We start from the raw sequence: 15,994 nt of genomic DNA on the forward strand, positions 1-15,994 counted from the left end.
CAGGTGTGGGGACCAGGAGACAGGTGGCAAGACTAAAGCTACGTACACACATACGACAACGATCGTTCGTTGTGAACGACGAACAATCTTTTAATTGATGAAAGAACGACTTAAGCATAAGTAGCTTTTAAAAGTGTGTAACGATCTGATCGTTTGTTAACGAACGATCCGGAACGTCGTAACAGTAGAATACAGGAAAATGCGAGTTTTCTGCGACGGGCTCACATCTAGCCATTATTATATCTTCTGTACAGTGAAGATGTCACATACTGTTCCTGGAAGTGACATCATAGGAAGTTCCGCCCGCACGTAATGAACGGTTCAAAACGTACGTTACACTATAAAACTAACGTTACGTATATTACATTACAGTACGATGACTTATACTGTAGGTAGAGCATTTAGATAATACAGCGTTGAAAACACACACAAAAAAAAAAAAAACCACTCTGTCCTGTTTTAGTGTCCATTATAATTACAATTATGGTATAATCATGGAGCAATTAACGTGTCACAGGACACATTCATAGATGAACGTTAAATAACGAAAACCACGTGTTTGCGCTTGCGCATTACAATGAAAAGTTATGGAGATATAACGAAATGTGCATGTCAAGCCTAGTACGAACAACCGTTTTCTAACGATGTACTACTTTTGCAAATGATAGTCATTAAAAACGAAAGATCTGCCTTGGCAGATTTTTTTTAAACGATCTAGCTCGTCCATCGTTTGACTTAAAGAGAGTCTGAAGCGAGAATAAATCTCGCTTCAGACCTCCTAAATAGCAGGGGCATGTGTGCCCCTGCTAAAACGCCGCTATCCCGCGGCTTAACGGGGGTCCCTTCACCCCCAAATCCCCTCCTCTAATGCGGGGGAGCGCTTCCTGGTTGGGGCAGGGCTAACCGCCACAGCCCTGCCCCACGCGCGTCTGTCAGCGCGTATCTCCGCCTCTCCCCCGCCCCTCTCAGTCTTCCTTCACTGAGAGGGGCGGGGGACAGGCGGCGATGCGCCGCTGACAAACGCGACTGGAGGCAGGGCTGCAGCCGTTAGCCCTGCCTCCCGGAGCGACCAAATGCACGACCAAGTCGTGCTGGGGTGGGTTTGGGGGTGAAGGGACCCCCTTTGTGCGGCGCGATAGCGGCGGTTTAGCAGGGGCACACGTGCCCCTGCTAACTTTGAGCTCTGAAGCGAGATTTATTCTCGCTTCAGAGTCTCTTTAATGATCGTTGGAGGTTTTTTAAACGAACGTCGTTTAAAATGATCGGGGAACGATCGTTTCAAACGACAATAGTCGCACGTGTGTACGCACCTTAAGAAATAAGTGGGAACTGTCACCCACAGCGAAAACAAACAAAAAAAAAACAAAACACAAGGTGGTTTCAGAACATAACTTTTCACAATACAAAAGCATAACCTTTTCTACTCCAACCTCATTTATAGTCCAACACCAATTCATTATTAGTCATCAATGATTTCGGTACTTACTCGGGGCTCTGTGACTACGACACAATCGACGCGATTAAACACAAAGATGTGATTAAACATAAAGGGGTAGCAGGACTGTGGTGGCCATATACTGTACATCATTATAGGACCAGTGACGTAACAATAGGGGCCGCTTAGGTGGGGAGCAGGTGGTGTCGCAGCATGAGGGGAGAGCACTGGCCCCCACATCGGCAGGGGGTTTCAATCACCCCTTCCTGTCGTGGTATAGCCCTGCTCTATGTTAGTTTACCTTGGCATGTTCTTTTATTCAAACACAAAAACTATATATTAAAAAAAATAGTTGAAGAGGAAGTAATTAAAATGAGATAGAGATAGAGATAGAGATAGAGATAGAGATAGAGATAGAGATAGAGATAGAGATAGAGATAGAGAGATAGAGAGATAGAGAGATAGAGAGATAGAGAGATAGAGAGATAGAGAGATAGAGAGATAGAGAGAGAGAGAGAGAGATAGAGAGATAGAGAGATAGAGAGAGAGAGAGAGAGATAGAGAGATAGAGAGATAGAGAGATAGAGAGAGAGAGAGATAGAGAGATAGAGAGATAGAGAGATAGAGAGATAGAGAGATAGAGAGATATATATATATATATATATATATATATATATATATATATATATATATATATATATATATATATATATATATATATATATATATATATACACACACATACATACATACATACATACAGTGGAGGAAATAATTATTTGACCCCTCACTGATTTTGTAAGTTTGTCCAATGACAACGAAATGAAAAAGTTTCAGAACAGTATAATTTCAATGGTAGGTTTATTTTAACAGTGGCAGATAGCACATCAAAAGGAAAATCGAAAAAATAACCTTAAATAAAAGATAGCAACTGATTTGCATTTCATTGAGTGAAATAAGTTTTTGAACCCCAACCAACCATTAAGAGTTCTGGCTCCCACAGAGTGGTTAGACACTTCTACTCAATTAGTCATCCGCATTAAGCACACCTGTCTTAATAAGTCACCTGTATAAAAGACACCTGTCCACAGAATCAATCAATCAAGCAGACTCCAAACTCTCCAACATGGGAAAGACCGAAGAGCTGTCCAAGGATGTCAGAGACAAAATTGTAGACCTGCACAAGGCTGGAATGGGCTACAAAACCATTAGCAAGAAGCTGGGAGAGAAGGTGACAACTGTTGGTGCGATTGTTCGAAAATGGAAGGAGCACAAAATGACCATCAATCGACCTCGCTCTGGGGCTCCACGCAAGATCTCACCTCGTGGGGTGTCAATGGTTCTGAGAAAGGTGAAAAAGCATCCTAGAACTACACGGGAGGAGTTAGTGAATGACCTCAAATTAGCAGGGACCACAGTCACCAAGAAAACCATTGGAAACACATTACACCGCAATGGATTAAAATCCTGCAGGGCTCGCAAGGTCCCCCTGCTCAAGAAGGCACATGTGCAGGCCCGTCTGAAGTTTGCCAATGAACACCTGAATGATTCTGTGAGTGACTGGGAGAAGGTGCTGTGGTCTGATGAGACCAAAATAGAGCTCTTTGGCATTAACTCAACTCGCTGTGTTTGGAGGAAGAAAAATGCTGCCTATGACCCCCAAAACACTGTCCCCACCGTCAAGCATGGGGGTGGAAACATTTTGCTTTGGGGGTGTTTTTCTGCTAAGGGCACAGGACAACTTAATGGCATTAACGGGAAAATGGACGGAGCCATGTATCGTGAAATCCTGAACGACAACCTCCTTCCCTCTGCCAGGAAACTGAAAACGGGTCGTGGATGGGTGTTCCAGCACGACAATGACCCAAAACATACAGCAAAGGCAACAAAGGAGTGGCTCAAGAAGAAGCACATTAAGGTCATGGAGTGGCCTAGTCAGTCTCCGGACCTTAATCCAATAGAAAACCTATGGAGGGAGCTCAAGCTCAGAGTTGCACAGAGACAGCCTCGAAACCTTAGGGATTTAGAGATGATATGCAAAGAGGAGTGGACCAACATTCCTCCTAAAATGTGTGCAAACTTGGTCATCAATTACAAGAAACGTTTGACCTCTGTGCTTGCAAACAAGGGTTTTTCCACTAAGTATTAAGTCTTTGAGGGCTCGTTCCCACTGTTGCGACGCGATTTCGGCCGCATTCCGACGCTTGTAAAAACGCATGCGGATGCGTTTCCGCATGCGTTTTTACCCGCGATTTCGCATGCGATTTCGCATGGCAGGGTGCCATGCGAAATGAACCATGACACTGCCAGGGCTAAATAAAATTGAAAAAGGTGCGAAATCGCACGCGAAATCGCGGGTAAAAACGCATGTAACAAACGCATGCGTTTTTTACTATTAAATACATTAGCGGCGATTCGCACGGATTCCCGACGCAGGCGAAATCGTTGGCTCTTTTGTGCGTTTTTTTCACGCTGAAAAAAACGCACCTCAACAACGCTACAGTGGAAACAGGCCCATCCACTTGTATTACATGTGCGGATCTGCATGCGTTGGACGCATGCAGATTCGCGATAGTGGAAACGAGCCCTTATTGTTAGAGGGTTCAAAAACGTATTTCACTCAATGAAATGCAAATCAGTTGCTATCTTTTATTTAAGGTTATTTTTTGATTTTCCTTTTGATGTGCTATCTGCCACTGTTAAAATAAACCTACCATTGAAAAGATACTGTTCTGAGACTTTTCATTTCTTTGTCATTGGACAAACTTACAAAATCAGTGAGGGGTCAAATAATTATTTCCTCCACTGTACATACATACACATATACGCACTAATTATATATATATATATATATATATATATATATATATATATATATATATATATATATATATATATATATATATATATATATATATATATATATTTACATATACACAATAACCCTTTACACATCATTTAGTTAGTGTCTTTCTGAAATGCATCACAGGTGGTGAAGTCTTTAGTTGTGACAGGTTAGCTCTGTGGAATGTTGGGAATCACGCTCTGCCACTTTCTGCCTGCTGTTGGCAGCATGGACTTAAAGTAAACTTTCATGGACTTCCATTATTCCACCAGCAGGTGGCTCTGGGGACTTTGCATGTCCTGGACTTTCACTGCTCCAACATTAGGTGACACTATGCTGTCTGGAAACAGCTCTGCCACTGCAAGGGTTGCTCTATACTGACTTTGCATTTCAATCATGCAGAACGTGTGCCCCTTATATAAAAGAGCCCTGCAAGAACTAACCTGTGCCAGAACTTCGTACTCTCAGGACAATCCTGGTTCTCTAGTAGTCCTGTATTCCTATATCTGCTATTCTGTTGCCAAAACTATATTCTGTCTGACCCAGATTCCTGCCTTCTCCTTTGTACTGTGATTGGTTTGCTGTCGAACAAGTTATGTTTTGACTGCGATTTCTGCTTGCTCCCTTGTACTGCAAATGTTTGTATATATTTATCCTGCGTATATTTAGTTAGATATATAGGATTTTGGGTTTTGCACATTGCTTACTTGTTGTATGGTGTGTGTTCTATTTATGGCGTGTATGCATGTGGTTGCACTTAATTTGCATTATATTGTTGTATGTACGATTCTGCAATAAATACTTTTTGCACAGCATTCCCTGTCTCAATAGCCTCGATTCATAAAAGGCTGTGTGAGAAAAAAAAATCTGGACGTTAAAATACAGCATTCAGCATTTTACACTTTTGTGTGCTTATTCATAAAAATGTTCACAGCTGCGGTAGAAGTTTGTTAATTAACCGAAGCCCATTGACAAAAACTTGTTTGGTAACAGCAGAGCAGTGTGGAGTGTCTCTGTGTTGTCACAAGCTGCTCCGTGCAGTGACGGCATGACAATAGTAAGAGGCATCCCCACATTCCTTTAGAATGTACATGTTTGTTTTACTGCCCCTGCTCCCTCTGAATCTTTCCATTAGTCTTTAACATTTTATTTAAATTGCTACAGCTTAGAAGAACTTCCAGGAGACATTACACATGCCATGCTTAGGTGATTTCACCACTAGTTCCTCCGCATCTTCAAACAGTAACTTTAAGGGTTAAACAGCTGAACGGCCAGTGGGGAAGCCTCTTTTGTTACGCTCTCTCTGCTCGGCTGCCTGAGAGGGTACAAAAGCTTGTTCTGAGAAGCCTGCGCAAACTATCAACATCCGATCAACAGAACTTGCAGAGGCTGTTGCTATTGGCTCTGCTCCTGTCAGTCATCTCTGCTTGTTTGAGTCACGGCTGGCTTCCCACAGTCCACACTGATTTTGTAAATTTTCTGGACTTTACTGCATGTTGTAGTCTTTATGAACTGACATTTACTGACATTTGTTGAGGTATTTACCGCACAAGTGGGTAATTTATCTCACTGCTCTGTAATTTCAGCTTTTCATGTGGTAACAGGAAAATGTCTTTTCATAGGCGAAGTTTCAAAACTACAGTTACGCGTAGCGAAGTAACGCTATGCGTATTTTACATGTATATTGCAAAGTGAACTACGAATGCGGTAAACGCGTCTATTTTTCCGCGATCAAATTTTCGCTTGCGCATGCCCAGAAATATTATTGCTCATTGTATGTGTATAAAATTACGCATTGAAAGGGGGGAAATGTATGCATACAAAAGTTCCAGGTATGAGCATTTAAAGGGGAATTAATGTGAAAATTCTTCCGCATAGGGGCAGAAGCGTCCGCATACACTACGCTTCGCACTACGCGTAATGACGTATTTGAACATGTAGTTTGCGAAATGTATCCGTAGTTGAAATTTGATTTAGATAGTTTCGTAGTTTGGCAAAGCGTAGTGGCGGCAAACTACGCGCATTTACAGCGTAGCGTTAGGAGAATTAAATTAATAATAAAGAAAAAAAAAAAGCCCACAGCAGCAATCAGAGCCCACCAACAGAAATCTCTGTTGGTGGGCAGAAAAGGGGGGGGGATGGAGGGATGGAAATAATGTGTGTGCCAAGTTGTAATGCCCTGCAGCAAGCTTTTAAAGCTGCAGAGCACAGTATTGTAAAAAATAAAAATAAAAAAAAAATTGCCTGGTTACTAGAGAAAAAGGGTGGGGGTGGGAGGTTGGGGAGACCTATGGTCCTAGTGGTTGAACATGGGAGGGGGGGGGGGGGGGGAAGGTGGGACCTATTGATGTGCAGCAGGCATTTCTGGCACTGATATCCTGATGCAACAGCAGGTGACTTGATTGAGGGCTCGTTCCCACTGTTGCGACGCGATTTCGGCCGCATTCCGACGCTTGTAAAAACGCATGCGGATGCGTTTCCACATGCGTTTTTACCCGCGATTTCGCATGCGATTTCGCATGGCAGGGTGCCATGCGAAATTAACCATGACACTGCCAGGGCTAAATAAAATTGAAAAAGGTGCGAAATCGCACGCGAAATCGCGGGTAAAAACGCATGTAACAAACGCATGCGTTTTTACTATTAAATACATTAGCGGCGATTCGCACGGATTCCCGACGCAGGCGAAATCGTTGGCTCTTTTGTGCGTTTTTTTCACGCTGAAAAAAACGCACCTCAACAACGCTACAGTGGAAACAGGCCCATCCACTTGTATTACATGTGCGGATCTGCATGCGTTGGACGCATGCAGATTCGCGATAGTGGAAACGAGCCCTAAAGGGGACCTGTGGTGAGAGGGATATGGAGGCTGACATATATTTCCTTTTAGATAATGCACATTGTCTGGCTGTCCTGCTGATCCTCTGCCTGTAATACTCTCAGCCATAGACCCTGAACAAGCATGCAGATCAGATGTCTATGACAAATCTGACTAGCTGCAAGCTTGTTTCAGGTGTTTGACTTAAAGGGACTCTTAAGTCAGGAATAAAAAAAAAAAAAAATAAAATAAAAAAAAAAAAAAAAAAATCAGTTTAAGTTGCCTGGGGCTTCTACCAGCCCCCTGCAGCCACCCGTACCCTTGCAGTCACTTACGGAGCCTCCGGTCCCCCATCGCCAGCAGTTTTATTTTCGCTGACAGGGAGTCGGCGGGCTTTCTGTGCCTGCGCAGGCCTGGCCACGCGTATCCTTCATGTTCCCGCCCTCAATAGCATCCTGCACAGGCACAGGATGCTATTGCGGACAGGAACACTGAGAAAAATACACGTGGCCAGGTCTGTTGTCCCTGTCAGCGAAAATGAAACTAGCTGGCGGCAGGTGACCAGAGGCTCCAAGAGTGACGGCAAGGGCACAGGACGGCTGGGAGAAGCACCAGGTGAGTAAAACTGATTTTTGTATTCCTGGCTATCTATTTAGGTGCTGCACACTGAGCTGGTGGTCATTTCGGATACAGCCTTAGTTGTATGCGCTGGCGTTCTCCTCGCTGTTCAACCAAATGTAAGTTACACTTTTTTTTGCTTAGCTGCTCCCAAGGTTTTAAAATTAGGTTAGGTCACTTGCCCGGAGGTTTGCCTCACCGTGGCGCAAGTGTCTAGCTTCCAATATGGTTTGCATGCAAAGTATATTATACTAAAGTTCCTCCTAGTTTAATAAATGTTAGCACTTGTCTTGGATGCAGGGCATGCATTTTTTCAGTCTAGCAGAGGCGGTGTATGCCTGTGCAATTAACCATTCAATTGCAGCATGTGTTTAGGGACGCGCAGCCTTTCCCCCCACCTTTTCTTAACTTTGTAACTATGTAACTGTCAGGTTAGCTGCTCCCAGCTCCTCCTCCTGAGTTTTCTATTTGCATAATAAGTTGTAGCATATTTGCATATTATTTGCATCTGAATTGAATGCAAAGTGTGCAGAAAATCTATTTAGGTGCTGCACACTGAGCTGGTGGTCATTTCGGATGCAGCCTTAGTGGTATGCGCTGGCGTTCGCCTCGCTACTTTTGAACTCCACTCATACATCTAACACATATTTTAGCAAAAGTGTTCCTTCAACACAACAAAACACACAATACCATTGCAGATATAATGCTTGCCAGCAGCTAAACGTACCTGCTCTACCTGAACTGACATAATAATGGGGACCAGGTGAAATTGTGCTCCACAGGTTTGCGTTTTTCCAAGGCACGTCAATTTCATTGGATTAGGTCAACTGATAACACATTGTCCAGACTAGCTGTAGAGTCCAAAATGAGAGGGGACATTTCTCATTCCTCATCCGCCTGGTTCCTCCTTTCTTTGCAGCATCCGCTCTTCCATTCCTTCTGTGCAGAAGATGACCCAGCAAGGAGACAAGCCGTCCACTATTCATATTGGCATCTGATTCACACACCTGTAACACAATATAAATCAGTTCAGTAAAGTGCCAGTTAGCCAAGCCGTTTTCTGTAAGCTCAACTCCAACCAACATTCTCTGAGCTTGAGAAATGATTGGTGAACAGTGGGAATCTGCTCTCTGCACCCCACTGAGGAGACTTCCTGTTGTTGTCCCCGCTGGGAAGACTTCCTGTTGACGTGAATGCTGGCACAAGCTCTTGCCTAAATGTTGTCTTTAGACAATTTTCCTAATTCCACATGAAGCAGAATCCCTGTGGGCAGAACTTTGCAGGGGCCTAGTCAGGTATGGAAACTATTACCTAACAGCTAAATAATTAGATATGAATGATTTACCTTCTAAAGGTGGCCATACACTGGCCCAATTCGCGGCCGTTTCGACAGCAGATTCGATCCTGGGATCGAATCTGCTGCCAATCGTTCGCGGTAAACGCACCCGCCGATCCGATTTCCTCCCGAAATCGGATCGGTCCGTCGATCGCGCCGTGCGGGAAATTACCCTCGACCGCCCGCGGGTAGGGAGCGCGTCGCTAGCGGTGGCCGATCCGATCAGGTATACATTACCTGACGCTGGCTCCCGGGCATCTTCTCCGCGCTGCACGGCTCTGTTCCGGCTCCATCCCGGCGCTTCCTGTGTCACTCCGTGACCAGGAAGTTCAAATAGAGGGCGCTCTATTTGAACTTCCTGGTCACGGAGTGACACAGGAAGTGCCGGGATGGAGCCGGAACAGAGCCGTGCAGCGCGGAGAAGATGCCCTGGAGCCAGCTTCAGGTATTGTATAACGGGGGGGGGGAGACAGGCAGCAGGAGTAGCTCAACAGATTGTGAATCGATTTCAGCCTGAAACCGATCACAATCTGTTCGCAGTAAAGGCAGCCATACGATCCCTCTCTGATCAGATTCGATCAGATAGGGATCTGTCAGCTGGTCGATCTAATGGCAAATCGACCAGTGTATGGCTACCTTAATTCTCATTAGTCCTATGCAAAATTCCTGAGTAGCTTAATGGCATTCACACTGCAGAGCAAGAGAATCTACAGGTGGCCATACACTTATAGATTTGTAGATTCGACCATCAGGTAGATTTCTGTCAGATGCCTATCAAGTCGAATCTGACAGGAATCTGATGTGTGCCACACACTAGGAACAGATTTCCAATAGATTTCATATTGAAATCTATCTAAATGCATTATTGGACCATTAAATGCATTATTGGACCATTAGATCCAATGCAAATCTATGGGCCATCGATCTGCTGCCAGCAGCAGATCGACCAAGATTTTCCATCCTGTCAGATCAAATCCCTCGAAATCGGCCACAAATCAATCGATCAATAGATTTGATAGATTCGATTTCCAATTGATCGATTCCATAGAATCGATCGCGATGGCTGAAAAAAAAAATCGATCAGTGTATGGGCCCCTTACCTTGTCAAAATACACATCACTAGCTTGGTACTTAGGGCCGCCACCATTTCTGGTAAAAAAAAAAAAAATTTGGCTTTTCCCCAGGTATCACTGTGGCCCCCTGAGTGCCCCCACTCTGTAACATACAGTTAACGGTTTCCAGGCTCCAGCAGTGTACACTGAACAGGATAGGGTCTACGAAAAACTCTTCATGTCAGTCTATGTAGGCATTAAAGTGAATCTGAAGCGATATTTAAAATAAAAAACAAGTACTAACCTAAAGACAGAAAAGGATCTGGGTACGAAAAACCATTCCTGTTCCTCCTCTCAATCTGCTCATTCCCCTGCAGGCTCCTCTGTTGAAATTTCCCGCTGTGGGAGACTTTGGAAGTCTTCACAAGCCCGAGTGCTCCCAAAGACGTGCGGCTCAGTACTGCACGAGTGCGGGAGAGAGGGGGCTCGCGTGTGCACAGTACTGAGCGGCCCGTCTTCAGGAGCCCGAGTGCACCCGAAGACTTCCGAAGCCCACCGAAAGCGGAAGAGAGCAGTCTCCGGGCAATCAGTTGGAGACCGCTAACGAGGAAGTCTGCGGGAGAATGCGGTGACCAGGAGAGGACCGGGAAGGTTCTATAGGAGCCAGAGCCTTTGACCTCCTTAGGCAAGTATCTTTTTTTTCCTTCTTTAAACCACTTCACCACTGAGGGGTTTTACCCCTTGAACACCAGAGCAATTTTCACCTTTCAGCGCTCCTTCCATTCATTCTTCTATAACTTTATTATTAGGTATCGTAATGAAATTAACTATATCTTGTTTTTTCCGCCACCAATTAGGCTTTCTATAGGTGGGACATTATGCCAAGAATTATGTTATTCTAAATGTGTTTTAATGAGAAAATAGGAAAGAATGTGGGAAAAAATTATTTTTCAGTTTTCGGCCATTACAGTAGCATGCATTATTTAAAAATTATAATTACAACCCCTGAAATGTATTTGCCCATTTGTCCCGGTTATAAAACCGTTTAAATTATGTCCCTATCACAAGGTTTGGCGCCAATATTTTATTTTGAAATAAAGATGCATTTTTTTCAGATTTGCGTATATCCCTAATTACAAGCCCGCAGTTTATAAAGTAACAGTGTTATACTCTCTTGACATAAATATTTAAAAAGTTCAGTCCCTAAGGTAACTTTTTTTTTTTAAATTACAAAAAAAAAATAAAAAAAATGGGGAGTGTACTACTAATGTATTTGTATATGTAAAATGCTTTAGGGTGTAGTTTTACTATTTGGCCACGGGAATGGATTTTCCCATTCATTGATCTCCGAGCGGGCGGCGGCGTGCACGAGCGGCAGGAGCACGCACACGAGCGCAGACAGCGGCGGTAGCGCCTGAGGTACGGATTTCTCCATCCCTTGGTTTTTTAGGGAGGGGGGGGGAAGGAACGGCCAAATTCATACCACGGGGGGGTAAAAAAAAAAATGGGGAGTGTACTACTAATGTATTTGTATATGTAAAATGCTTTAGGGTGTAGTTTTACTATTTGGCCACAAGATGGCCACAGCGAGTTTGTGTTTATGCGACCTGTAAGCGTCCGGAAGGCCGCTTACAGGAAGCACTACGAGGCTGGGCAAAATCACAATGATCGTGCTGTTTCTCATAGAAGCAGCAGATCATAGCGGGGGCTTAGATCAACGAACGGGAATGGATTTTCCCATTCATTGATCTCCGGGCGAGCGGGCGGCGGCGTGCACGAGTGGCAGGCGCACGCACACGAGCGCAGACAGCGGCGGTAGCGCGTGAGGTACGGATTTCTCCATCCCTTGGTTTTTTAGGGGGGGGGGGGAGGAACGGAGAAATTCATACCGCGGGGGGGGGGGGGGGGGGGGGGGTAAAGTGGTTAAATATCTCTTCAGACTCCCTTTAAACAGAGAGACTGAAGCCACTATAAAAAAAAAAAAACAGACATTTTTTATCTTTTATTTCTTTTAAGAATCATTGCCAGACATAAACCGCCGCACCCCCGCGGCAAAACGAGGGTTCTATCACCCCCAAATCCCCGATGCAATGTTGCGGGAGCCTTTCCTGATTAAGGCATAGCTTTCTGCTGTAGCTCTGCCTCTCGTCGCATCAATCCCCGCTGATCGCCGCCTCTCCCCGCCCCTCTCAGTCTTCTTTCACTGTGAGGGGCGGGGAGAGGCGGAGATCCGCGGTGGATTGACGTGAATGGAGGCAGAGCTTCAGCGTTAAGCTCTACCTCCCTGGGAAGCAAAATCTACTACCAGGAAACTTGTGGATTTTGCACAGGGGATTTGGGGGTATAAACCGCTTGTTTTGCCTCGGAAATGCCGCGGTTTATGTCTGCCAATGATCCTTAAAAGAAATAAAAAGGTAAAAAATGATTTTTATAGTGGTTTCAGAGTCTCTTTAAGGGCTCGTTTCCACTATCACGAATCCGCATGCGTCCAACGCATGCGGATTCGCACATGTAATGCAAGTGGATGGACCTGTTTCCACTGTAGCGTTGTTGAGGTGCGTTTTTTTCAGCGGTGAAAAAACGCACAAAAGAGCCGCAGAATTCGCCTGCGAGTGGAATGCATGCGAATCGCATGCAATGTATTTAATAGGGAAATCGCATAAGTTTTTCTTACACTTTTTTTACGCGATTGCGCGTGCGATTCCGCATAGGAACCAATGTAAATTAACACAGACAGTGACATGGTTAAAAAACGCATATAGCCTAACCTATGCGAAATCGCATGTGTAATCGCGGAAAATAACGCGTAAAAAACGCACCTGCATGCGATTTCATCAGCGGTGGAATCCAGGCGATTCTGCACCGCAATAGTGGAAACGAGCCCTAAAAGGACAACTGTAGTGAGAGGGATATGGAGGCTGCCATGTTTATTTACTTATAAACAATATCAGTTGCCTGGCTATCCTGATGATCCTCTGCCTTTAATACTTTTAGCTATAGACCCTGACCAAGCATGCAGCATATCAGGTGTTTCTGACATTGTCAGATCTGACAAGATTTGCTGCATGCTTTTTTCTGCAGCCAAAGAGACCAGGAGGGCTTCCAGGCAATTGATATTGTTTAACCTCCTTGCCGGTCTAAAAATTCCGGCAAGGAGGCAGCGCCGCACTCTTTTTTTTTTTTTTTTTTAAATCATGTAGCGAGCCCAGGGCTCGCTACATGATAGCCGCTAAGCGGCGGCATCCCCCCACCCACTCCGATCGCCTTCGGCGATCAGAGTATGCAGGGAATCCTGTTGAGAATGGGATTTCCTGCAGGGCTTCCCCGGTCGCCATGGCGACCGGGCGGGATGACGTCACCGACGTCATGACGTCAGAGGGAACTCCGATCCGCCCCTTAGCGCTGCCTGGCACTGATTGGCCAGGCTGCGCAGGGGTCTGGGGCGGGGGGGGGGGGGCGGCTTGGCGCGGCGGGTAGCGGCGAATCGGCGGCGAGCGGCGGCGATCGCGACCTACACGCAGCTAGCAAAGTGCTAGCTGCGTGTAGGGAAAAAAAAATTATGCAAATCGGCCCAGCGGGGCCTGAGATATCCTCCTGCGCAGGTTACCCCGAGCTGAGCTCGGGATAACCGGCAAGGAGGTTAAATGGAAATACGGCAGCCTCCATATACCTCTCATTTCAGTTGTCCTTTAAAGTGAACCTAAAGTCAGAATGAAAAAAAGAGTTTAACTTCCCTCAGCCCCCTGAAGCTGATCTGTGCCCACGCTGGCTCCATCAGATGTCCCCGGCCCGGCCGGCGGCGACTTCTGGTTTCGCCGTCACCGGCCGACAGGCTGAGAACGCGAGTGATTCTTCGCATTCCCAGCCAGAATATCGTCCCCTATGCTGCTATCGTCCCCTATGCGGGAGGCCGCAATAGCAGCATAGGGGGCGCTATTCTGGCTGGGAATGCGGAGAATCACTAGCGTTCCCAGTCTGTCGGCCGGTGACGGCGAAACCGGAAGTCGCCGCCGGCCAGTCCCGGGACATCTGATGGAGTCAGCGTGGGCACCAATCAGCTTCAGGGGGCTGAGGGAAGCCCCAGGTGAGTTAAAGTCATTTTTTCATTCCGACTTTAGGTTCACTTTAAGTAAACTAAGGGTCTTATCCATTTGCCATAAATACCTCACAATCCTTGCAAGATCCCTTGCAATAAATGTATCTGGGAGAAACTTAGAAAGAGGTCGAGAGATATTTTTTTTGCAATTATGATTGTATGTTCTAATGCTGGAACTCGATAGATGCATTTGATTGATAAATTCCGTCATGTCCGATATTCCGCTCATCGATTTACCACTCGATTTCTCGTAGAAGTGGCAAACTTATCTCCTCCCTGGGCTTCAAATACCAACTTTATGCCGCTGACGCTCAGATTTACCTCCATACCCCCGATCGCTCATCCACCACCATAAACAAGGTCTCCTCATATCTCTCAACAATTTCCTCCTGGCTGTCAGCTAGGTTCCTGAAGCTTAACCGAGACAAAACTGAGCTCCTTATCTTTCCACCCCATGCTGCTGAACCGCTCCCAGATTTCTACCTCACAATCGACAACACAACCATTCGCCCTACCTCCCAGGCCCGCTGTCTGGGTGTCACCTTGGACTCTGACCTCTCCTTCATCCCCCACATCCAAAACATCACCAGAGCCTGTAATTTCCACCTCCATAATATCTCACAGATTCGCCCCTTCTCAACATCGGACAGGACCAAACTGCTCATCCATGCCCTCATCATCTCCCGCCTTGATAACTGTAACTCCCTCCTTTCTGGCCTCACCTTGAAACAGACTGCCCCCCTTCAATCAGTGATGAACGCGGCTGCAAGACTCATCCATTCTTTGCACCGCTCCGCATCCACATCTCCCCTTTGTAAATCCCTGCACTGGCTCCCTGTTTCAGGATACATTTCAAGATTCTATGCCTGGCGTATAAATCTGTGCACAAACCTGCCCTGCCTACATCTCGGAGCTTGTTCACAGGTATACACCAGGTCACCCCCTCCGATCCTCCAGTGACCTTAGCCTCACAGCCCCACGCATCTCCCATTCCCATGGCCGCCTGCAGGATTTCTCATGAGCCGCCCCCACCCTCTGGAACCGTGACAGTTAAAAATGGCGCACAGCGCCAGGGGAGTAAAAAGGGCGCCCCATAGACTTACATTATATAATGTTATTTAGCGTTATAAGTGTTAAAAAATGGCGCAGGCAGTGTGCCTTACACTTATAACGCTAAATAGCGTTATAAGTGTTCAAAAATGCAGTGGGGGTCGGGGGGAGGAGAGAGGCAGCGGGACACTGGAGAGCATAGGCATCGGGGGAGGATGTGTGCAGAAGCATACGTTACCTTGTCCCGGCCGCCGATCGCTCCTTCCCTCCGCTCCTTCACTTCTTCCTTCAATTTACTGTAGTCTTGCAGCCGGCCAATCACCATGTGGCTTCAGTCTCCGCATGGTGATTGGCCGGCTGCAGGACTACAGCACGGATGGAAGGAGCGAAGGGAAGGAGGGATCGCCGGCCCAGGACAAGGTAACGTATGCCTCTGCATATATCCGATGCCTATGCCCTCTAGCAGTGGTTCCCAACCTTTTTGGAGTCGTGACACAGCAAACCAAACGTTCAGATCTCTGTGACACGTAGACTAAATGCATGTAATGAGAGACAGCTTTTCACCAGTAAATGCACATAATGACAAACAGCTAGTTGTCCCCAGTATATGTAGCCAGGGGTATATGTGCCCAGTATATGTAGCCAGGGGTATATGTGCCCAGTATATGTAGCCAGGGGTATATGTGCCCAGTATATGTAGCCAGGGGTATATGTGCCCAGTATATGTAGCCAGGTGTATATGTG

Source organism: Hyperolius riggenbachi, chromosome 10 (assembly GCF_040937935.1).
Source record: "Hyperolius riggenbachi isolate aHypRig1 chromosome 10, aHypRig1.pri, whole genome shotgun sequence".
Lineage (NCBI taxonomy): Eukaryota > Metazoa > Chordata > Amphibia > Anura > Hyperoliidae > Hyperolius > Hyperolius riggenbachi.